Genomic DNA, 9,879 nt, shown 5'->3' on the forward strand with positions numbered 1-9,879 from the left:
GGAAGGAAAAAGAGGGAAGGGAAAGGGAGGTGACGGGAGGGAGAAGAAGACCTTTCATTTTCCTTCCAAATCTCTCCAACAATGGAGGGATTTGATTTATTTAAAAGTGGAAGGGAAATGAATCCTTCCAATTCCCTTCCCTTCCCTTCCCTCCTTGCATTAGATATCCAAACAAGGGAGGATGCATCCCTTCATTTCTCTTCTCTTCTCTTCCTTTCCCTCCATTTCTCTCTATTTAAACATAGCATTAGTATGTATAACTTGTATGAAGTAATAGAAACCCATAAAATATGTGACAAGTTTAAAATGTGTTAAAAGGAGTTATTTTTTTGAATATATGGAACATATAGGAAAGAATAAAACTAGCCGAATATATATGGCCTTTATAGTTGATTGTACGATACTTGAACCTCAAAACTTAGAAATTTAGGGCTTGTAAGGTCTCGTTCACTTCACCTTATTTTTGCTGAACCGAAATTAATTTTACTGAACTGAAACTATTTTTGCTAAACATAATTATTTTTACTGAACTAAATTAATTTTGCTGAATTAAAATTATTAATACTGATTCTCTATTATATTTCTTCTTTAGAGTTATTGATTTCTAATGAACTGAAATTTTTTACTAAACTGAACTTATTTTTATTAAATTGAAATTATTTTTACTAAATGTTTTTTTTTAAGGGGAACTGAACAGAACCTAACTTGTCTGAAGTAATAGAAACACATACATTAATAACCAAATGTGATATGTTTATAATGATATTTAATTAATTTTCTTAAATATATGGAAGATATATAGGTAAGAAACTAGTCAAATATGGTCCTTTTAGCTCATTTTAGTCTATACTTGAACATTAAACCTTAGAAATTTAGGATTAATAGCTTGTTCAAAGTAATAAAAAAACATCACAAATAACGACATGGTAATAGTGTTACTTCATAATTTCCTTGAAAATATGGAAGTTATATAAGAAACTAGCAAAATATGGCCTTTTTAGCACATTTTAGACTAATTTAACGTTAAACCTTAGAAATTAAAATTATGATTAATAACTTGTTTGAAGTAATAGAAACTCATAAATAAACCATATGTGATGTTTAAAGTGTTATTTATTCATTTGCTTGAAAATATGGAAGATGGGAAAGACACTAGCCAAGATTGACCTTTTAGCTCATTTAATTTTAGGCGACTTAAACCTCAAAGCATAGAAAGTTAGGGATTAATAACTTGTTTGAAGTGATACATAGAAACTAATAAAATCATGCGTGACATGTTTTAACCGGTAATTTATTCATTTGCTTGAAAATATGGAAGATTTAGGCTACTTTAGCCTCAAACCTAAGAAATATAGGATTAATAACTTGTTTCAAGTAATAGTAACTCATAAATAACATTAATACTTGACTTGTTTAAAATGTTGTTTCAATCATTTGCTTTAATTTAGAATATAAGGGGTTGGGTTAAAGTGATCATCTATACTACAACACCCCTTACAGGCTTGGAGACGTTCGTCGCAACCGTACATGTCATCCATTGTTTCTTACGTTGGGGCAATAGCAATGAAATAGCACAAACAACCAAGCAATGAACACATGATATTTACGTGGAAAACCCCTTCAAAGAGAACAGTAAAAACCACATGACAATTAGGCCGGAGTTTACCCAATGCTCATTTGCTCTTATTATGATAAAAAAATGTTGCACAAACACAATTCCAAGTCTTAAAAGCGAAAACTCAATTTACCCAATAACAACAATTATAAGAGCTAAACTACGAAGGAAGAAATTTAGAAAATGTCACCGGAAAATAGTGTTCTGTCCAGCAGCTGTAACTCACAACTTTAGCAGCAAACAACAATCATACCATTGATGAAGATGAAACCTTGATGTCTCGGACAAGCTGATTCCATAGAGTAGCTCACTAAAAAACGTGAATGAGCTACTCTTTAAAAACCCTCTGTATATCTCTCTCTCTCACTAATTTTCCTTCCCCTCAATCTCACTCTATTGTCCACAAGAGAGGTTATCAAAGAATTTTGTTGGCTTGTTGCGCATCTATTTTGACAAGAAAAGGTATCACAAAAGCCAAAGTGGAGCTTCTTAAAAAAGTTTTAAATTTGAGCATAAGTTATACTACTTGCCCCAAAAGAAGATCACCAAATTAAATAGGCTTCTCCACATAGAAAGGGACCCATAGACCAACACCATTTTCCCGACTTAATTAAATCTTTCCTCCATGTCTCAAACCACTCTCCTTTCACGCTATCACTCATTCACTCTATGCCAAAACTCAAGAGTCATGACTTGGGTTTTTTCTTAAAAAGAAATAAATCCTAATGACTTGGGTTCTGTTAAGACTTGTTTTTGCTGAATTGGGTATCCCTCATACTTACTCTTGGACCACTTGTTATCAGCATTTACTAAGTTGGGTCAAGTTCATTATGCCTGCCAACTGCTTGATGAAATGCCTCAGCGTAATGTAGCGCCTTCGAATGCTGTAATTGCTGCTTTTTCTGAAATGGGGTATGATGATATTGCATTTGATTCGTTTAGGAAAATGCATATGTTGGGTGTGAGCCATGACAATTTCACTTTTGCTTGCGTTCTTAGCTTGTGTCCTGTTGTCGAATTATATGGCTTTGGGAGGCAAGTGCATTCGTTGATCAGTAACAGCAGATTTTTGGGTTGGAGCTTAGTGATAAACTCATTGCTTACAATGCATTTTGACCCTGGAAATTCCATTGGTGCTTACAAGGATTTGAAGATACAGATGAGATGGTACGCAATGCGATTCGCGGTGTGATTATGTATAAAGTACTTATACATTGGTTAGCAAGTCTTGAGAAGAAGGAACAGGCCTTGGTGATATATTCCAAGAAATGTTAGAGGCACGGTTAAGAGCTACTGAATTAACTTTTGTTAGTCTTATGAGCTTCAATTTGATTCTCAACATGTGCTTTCCGTGACATGCTCAGGCTGTAAGGGCAGGCTATGAATTTTGCATAGCTATTAGCAATGCTGCTATGGCCATGAATGCCAAGTACGGGCTGTTAGATTATGTAAAAAAAAAATGCATTTGAGAAATAGGAAATGGAGGAAAATGTTGTTTTATGGAACACTATGATAGCCGGATGCAATCATAACAATGATATGCAATTAGCAATCTTAGCTTACACAGGGATTCAGAGGATTAGGTTTGTTCCAGACGAGTATACTATCGTAGCACTCTTAGCTAGCTTAGATAGATTAGTATTTGTCCAGATGATCTATGCCCGTGTGCTAAAAATGGGTTCAGTCTAACAAGTGAAGTTATTAATGCTTTGGTGTCTGCATGCTCTAAGCAAGGTGACATTAATCAGGACTGTCAAAAATTTTGCTGCATGCACTCTAAAAGTCTGATTACTTGGAATGCAATTATTTCGGGGTTCTTGTGAAATGGATACCCTGACCATTGCTCTCGAACTGTTTCTTCAGCTGCACAAGTCAAAATCAGACCAGATGTATACACTCTAACTATTGTATTGAGCATGTGTTCTAGTATTTCAGCCTTAAGTCATTCCAGTATTCCATTGCTACATTCGAAGATATGTATTTCTAAACGAGACCTTCTTAGGGGTTAGGAAATGGCCTCGATCATCACATTGTATGCAAAATGTGGGGTTCTGGATTGGTCTGTTATGATAATTATACATGAGTAAAAGGAACATTGTGAGTTGGAATGCCATCATCTCTGCATTAGCACAATATGGAGGAGGGAAACAAGCTGTCAGCTACTTCACATTGATGCATAATGAGATTGGGCTTAAGCCTGATCAAGGCACCTTTACTGCTGTTTGGTCTAATTGTTGCTGTACTGGTATAATTTACTATGGCATTTACATATTTAATGCAATTATCGATGATTATGTGTTGCAAACCTGGAGTAGATCACTTTTCTTGCATTGTAGACCTTACAGAGTGAACTAGATGACGAGATGGAGAGACTAATTGAGTGCGAGGATTACAAGGTTAATCACAATATTTGGTGGACTCTGTTTCATGCATGTGCAGTCTTACAGAAATGTAAAGTTGGGAAGGAATGTTGCTGGGTTGATTCTTCGAATTGTGGAAAACAACCCAGCAGTTTATGTATTGCTGTCATACGTTGATGCAAATGCTGGACAATGGGAAGATGCAGCTCAAGTTAGGGAATTGATAACAATACTTGAGAGTTATAAAGCAACCTGGGTGTAGTTGGATCAAGCCACAGCAACGTTGAAAGACAAAAAAAAAAAAAAAAAAAAAAAAAAATACTGCTGTTGAGATTTGCAGTTAGAAAATCCCAAAGGCACCCTTCATATGTAGTGAACTTCAGCTGACATAAAACCTCCAATATCCCTTGTGTTGAGAAGCACCAACACTGTTGATTACGAATTAATGGATTTTATTCCTGTTTCTTGCATCTATCTTCGATTCTCGAGGAAGATTATGCCGACAAAAATTTCATTAACTGTCTACCAGGTGTAAACATAGTAAAGTCACCACTACAGGCATCATGACAGGGTGAAATTGTCCTGTTCTTTTAAGATTTAATTTATGTTACCTTTCTATGCTGCTGTTTTAGTTCTAATATGATGACTAACAAACTTATTTTCTTCAAGGGCGTTTACTGCAACAACTTCCAAGATAAGTAAGACTCTAAACCATTAATCTGTCATACAACAGCACAGTAATTATGGACAAAGTTACGAGCCCAAAAATCATTCAGATAAGATAACTAAACCTGAGAGACTCTAAAGTCTATAATGTTGTTTTGGTTAGTTCTATTCTAAATCAGTTTCTTGAAGAGTATAGATTTTTTTTTAAGATTAGATCCATGATTCAATTTACTTTGTTGTAATGTAAATTTGGGTAATATTTTCAATGAAGATGTTGCATTTTGTAATTTTGTTACTACCCTTTGTTTCATACTTTCATATTATGTGTAACAAAAACCTTAACACATAATTTAGGCAAAATTTGTTTGTGAATATAAAATGGAGACAAAAAAATGATAGAGACTTATGTGATGAAATGAGAGATAAAGAGAATTTACAACTTAACAAAAAAAGAAAGAAAAAAAAAAACAATTGTTACTCATAATGAAAACAACTGTTTTTATAGTAAATGTTGCACACAATATGAAACGAAGGTAGTAGAGAATTATATTATCTACCTTCTTTGTTTGGGAGATCAAAGTTTGAGATGATTGATGTATGATGGAATTCATAATTTTATTTTATTTTATTTTATACATATATATATATATATATATATATATATATATATATATATATATATATATATATATATATTGTTTGTTTGTTTGTTTTGGCAATTATAAACAAATAGGAAAAAAGTCAGAAGTCCATCCTTGCCTTAATTGCAAGGTTATGAGCCCTTAAAACTCTATTTCTTGAAACAAAAACTTAAGCAAAATAAATAAATCTCTTAGACAAGTTAAGGATATCTTCTGTTAGATTCTTGAGCTCCTTTGGTGTCCGTGTTGGATTCTTTAGCGCCATAACACTCCTTCTGCTGTCAATTCTGATCACTAGTTGGTCAGTCTATTCCCTTCCATCCTTTAGTCCTCTTTTGATGGCCATCATCTCACATTGCAAAGCTGAGCTCCCCCTTATCCTGTCCATTCCTTGCTGAATCCAACCCTGCCCCTTATGAATTACCCAGCTAATCCTAGCATGGTCCATCCCAGTTTTTGCTTCCTTCCAAGCTCAATCTACTGAAACATAAACTAAGTCCCCTGCACATCTTCTTCCCAGGCTCCAACTCATCGCAGCCCCTTCACTTTGGGAATTCATGCAGTGGCTCTCCAGGCTTTGCTTTTGTTCAAACCCCTCCCAGCTCTTTCTTTCAAACTTCATGAACATTTCAGTGACCAACTCCATCAGCCTCACTGGATTTGGATCCCTTTATTTAAAGATGATCTCATTTCTGTGCCACTGGAGACTCTATATGAGAGCTTAAATGGTTTGGGCTAGCTTTGAATCCTTGTTTCCATTCTTGAAAGCATAAGCTAGAATATTTCTGAACCACCTTTCCACTGGGATGCCATCCTCTCCTGTGTTTAAACCCAGCATGCCACTCCCCTAGAATCTTCTAGTAAGCATGTAATCCTTGAATAGGTGTGAAGGGGTTTCTTCTTCTGTCTTGTAGAAAGGACAGTTAGCTTCCACCAACACACCTCTTTTTCTCAGTTCTGATTTGCAGCTTGTTGATTGTTGTATAATCTTCCATCCTAGCATTTTCCAGCTTGGGATGATTTTCAACTTCTAGTATCTCTTCCAAAACGGGTCTCCCTCTTGATCTTGATGTTGCTGTAAAAACCAGTTGTACCCTGACTTGGCAGAGTAGATACCTGATGGTGTGGCACCCCAAAGCAGAACATCATTTTTGCTTGGATCAGGTATTATGCATAAAATATTTCATATTTTAAAGCAAAAAGTCTCTGAACCAGACCTATGTTCCATGAGCCTTGTTCATTCATCAAGCTATTAACCTTGTTGTAAGTCTCTCTATCCATGCTTGTTATGGTTGGTTTTATCTCAACTAGGCCATTCTTAGTCCAACAGTCCACTTCTGTTCTTATACACTTCCCATTTCCCATATTGAACCAAAGACCTTGTTTAAACTGTAGAGCTGTTTTGCACATGCCTCTGAAAGCCCAAGAGCATTTCTGGGGTTTTTTTTTTCCTGAGAGGAGTTGTACCTCCCTAGCATGATTTTGCTCAGGCGAGTGTCTCTATCTTGGTGGATCCTCTAAGCTTGTTTTTAGATCAGGGCTTTATTAAAGGTTGAGACATTTCTCAACCCCAGCCTACCAGAAGCTTTATGTTGAAAGAGGACATATTGTTTCTTGAAATAAATAGGCTTTTTCTCCATAGATGAAACCCAGAAGAATTTAAAGAAATTAGAGGAGACTGTGCCTAGAATTCTCTAGGGAACAAGGTAAAGAGAAAGGATGTGAGCAAAAAGAGCCACCAGGATTGAATTGATGAGAATTAGCTTGCCTGCTTGTGATAAAGTGTTGTGCTCTAAGCAAGCAACTTTTTTGAAAGCTTTGTCATAATCCCCTTAGCTCAAATTAACCTAGAGATCTCCCATCTACTTCCATTGGACATCCCAGATAGGAACTAAAATAATCCCTACTTCCCACTTTTAAGGGCTTTTTGAGTAACTTTACAAAAGTGGAGGGGGTATTAAGGCTGAACATAACAAAGGGCTTCTGAGTATTCACCATTTCTTCAGAGAAAGAACAAAAAGAGTCCACATAGCCCCTGATTTCACTGCATTCTTGCAAACTAGGCCTGGAGAAAAGCAAAGTATCATCTACAAAGAAAAGATGTGAAACAGCAGGACAACTCCTATTGATTTTCAGGCCACTAATTCTTCCTTGCTCTTGCAGCCAGCTTAATCTTCTTGAGGACACTTCCTTGCAATATATACTTGAATCGTTGTATTATATAAGCATTAAATAATAAGGAATAAATAATTTCATTTACAATCTAATATTTGAGTTAAATGCCTGAAAAAATGCTTAGGCAACAGTACTCCTTTCAATCTTGAATCTCTCAATGATGGTTCATAGATAAGTTTTTTAAAATGTTGCTCCTTTCATTTTCAAATAAAAGTCTCATTTGTTTTTTATACGAGTTTTTATAAATGTTAGTAAAATTAAAAGATATTGGAATTAGTTTGATTAATATTGAATTTAAAAAAAAATAAAAAAAAATTACTCATACTTGGACGTATTTGTTAACAGGTCCAGGGTTGAGGGTAGGCCGTGGGTGCGACCGTCTAGGGCCCACCCAAAAAGGGGCACAAATTTTTTTTGAAAAAAATCAGTTAATACTTGGTAGCTTATATGGGCTTTGATTGAAAAGTAGTTGCCGTGTAATTTGTCCAGCTATACCATACAAAAATAAGGAAGCTACTTCCTTACAAGATAATTACTGCACATATTTAGCAATTGACAATAATTACTTAGCTGTCAAATCAATCAATTAGGTGGAATTTATAATGTTTTCTCACCTCTTCACCTCCTCATTCTCCAGTTTCCATGAATAACAACTCTCAAAAAATTTTCCAATTACACCGCTTCACATATCCTTCAATTACCGAAATTCATCCCCTTTAATTTTGGCTAATTAATTTTATGGCAACGGTTATGATATTGAACAAGATAAATAGCAGAAAAAATAGTTCATCTATCACCAAATAGCAACTAAATAGTTATTCTATCACCAAATAACAGCAAAATAGTTCTTCTATCACCAAATATTAAATAAAAATGTTATTTTTCTTTGTGTTTTACTTAAATTTATTGCAAATTAATTTTTTTTTGGTCATATAAAGGGTCTCTTTCTTACATTATGCCTAGGGCTCATAAATTACTAAGAACGGGGCTGTTTGTGAAAAAAATAAATAAACAGATAAGATGGTGGATTACAGGTTACTAAACATTATTATGCTATGATGTGAAAGGCAAAAACGCACTTAGCAATGAAAGTGTCATTTCATTAGTATCACAAAATCCTAATTGAGACCATGAAGACGTGCTATTATATTATTTAGTAATACTATACCAAATTGCATTATGTTGGTAATCTATTAGATACAACTTCAATTCCTAAGATTATGAAGATGATACGAGTAACTTTTTACTATTTAAGGTCGTTTAACCATTAACTCATCTATTTTATCCTCTTGCAATTTGCAAACATACTTAGTATATGGTAGTAATTGGTTGTTTGATTAATTATATTGAAGTTCAATATGATTGGATTATTTGTATCTTATCTTAATTCCTCACTCGTGTTCTGGCTTGTTCTAAATGTTGTGTTACTTGTCTTATTTTTTTCTTCATTCAATTCCTAGTTAGACCCCATTCACTTCACTTTATTTTTGCTGAAATGAAATTAATTTTACTAAACTTAAATTATTTTTGCTGAACTTGAATTATTTTTACTGAACTGGAATAAATTTTGCTGAACTGAAATTATTTTTACTTATTCTCTTTTATATTTCTTCTTTAGACTTACTGATTGCTGAACTAAAAACCTGAACTATAATAGCCTTCCGAACCACATAAGTTAGTTCGAATTGTGATAGATGCATACTCCATTTACACAACTTTCCTTTGATGAAAGGGTGATTTAATGAGTATTTGATTATATCTGTTGGTAAAATAATCTCCACTCGGAAAGCCATAAAATATGTTAAGTTTGATGGAAGCATCATACAAACTCAAACACCATTTTTCAGCATTGGAATATCTAGTTTCAGTATATCATGTAGGATTCTACTTAAGTAGAAAATTGTTTGTTCATGACCATGTTCGTTTTCTTAGGTTAACATGCTTGCAATTGAATCCTTGGTTAAAGATACAATCTCAATGGCTTTCCATTTTGTTTAGGAGGAATTAGTACTGGTGGAGTCGCCAGCTTCCTTTTGATTTGTTCAAAGGCATCTTGATGTTCGAGGTCCCACTTGAACTCTTCTCCTTGCTTAAGTTTAAGAAGAGGAGAAAATACTTTTGTTTTCCCAACTAAGTTATGTAAACCTTTGAACATAATTAATTTGCCCCAGAAAATTCTGGAGTTTCTTTTTATTAGTCGGAGGTGATGCTTCAAGAACTGCTTTAGCCTTGTTTTGGTCAACCTCTATACCGTTCTTATGGACCAGGAATCCCAATAAGTTAATGGCTTTAACCCCGAAGGCACATTTTAGGGGGTTCATCTTTAGATTGAACATCCTCATCCTTTTAAACGCTAGAATGAGGTGTTCCAAATGCTTTGATAAGTCATGGGATTTAACCAAAACATCGTCTATGTAAACCT

The 9,879-nt window shown here is 34.5% G+C and overlaps 1 pseudogene; it reads left to right on the forward strand.

The window, feature by feature from the left end:
• Nucleotides 1-1,691: 1,691 nt before the first annotated feature.
• Nucleotides 1,692-4,530, forward strand: LOC110696948 (annotated as a pseudogene).
• Nucleotides 4,531-9,879: the final 5,349 nt, after the last annotated feature.

Source organism: Chenopodium quinoa, unplaced genomic scaffold, assembly GCF_001683475.1.
Source record: "Chenopodium quinoa cultivar QQ74 unplaced genomic scaffold, ASM168347v1, whole genome shotgun sequence".
Lineage (NCBI taxonomy): Eukaryota > Viridiplantae > Streptophyta > Magnoliopsida > Caryophyllales > Amaranthaceae > Chenopodium > Chenopodium quinoa.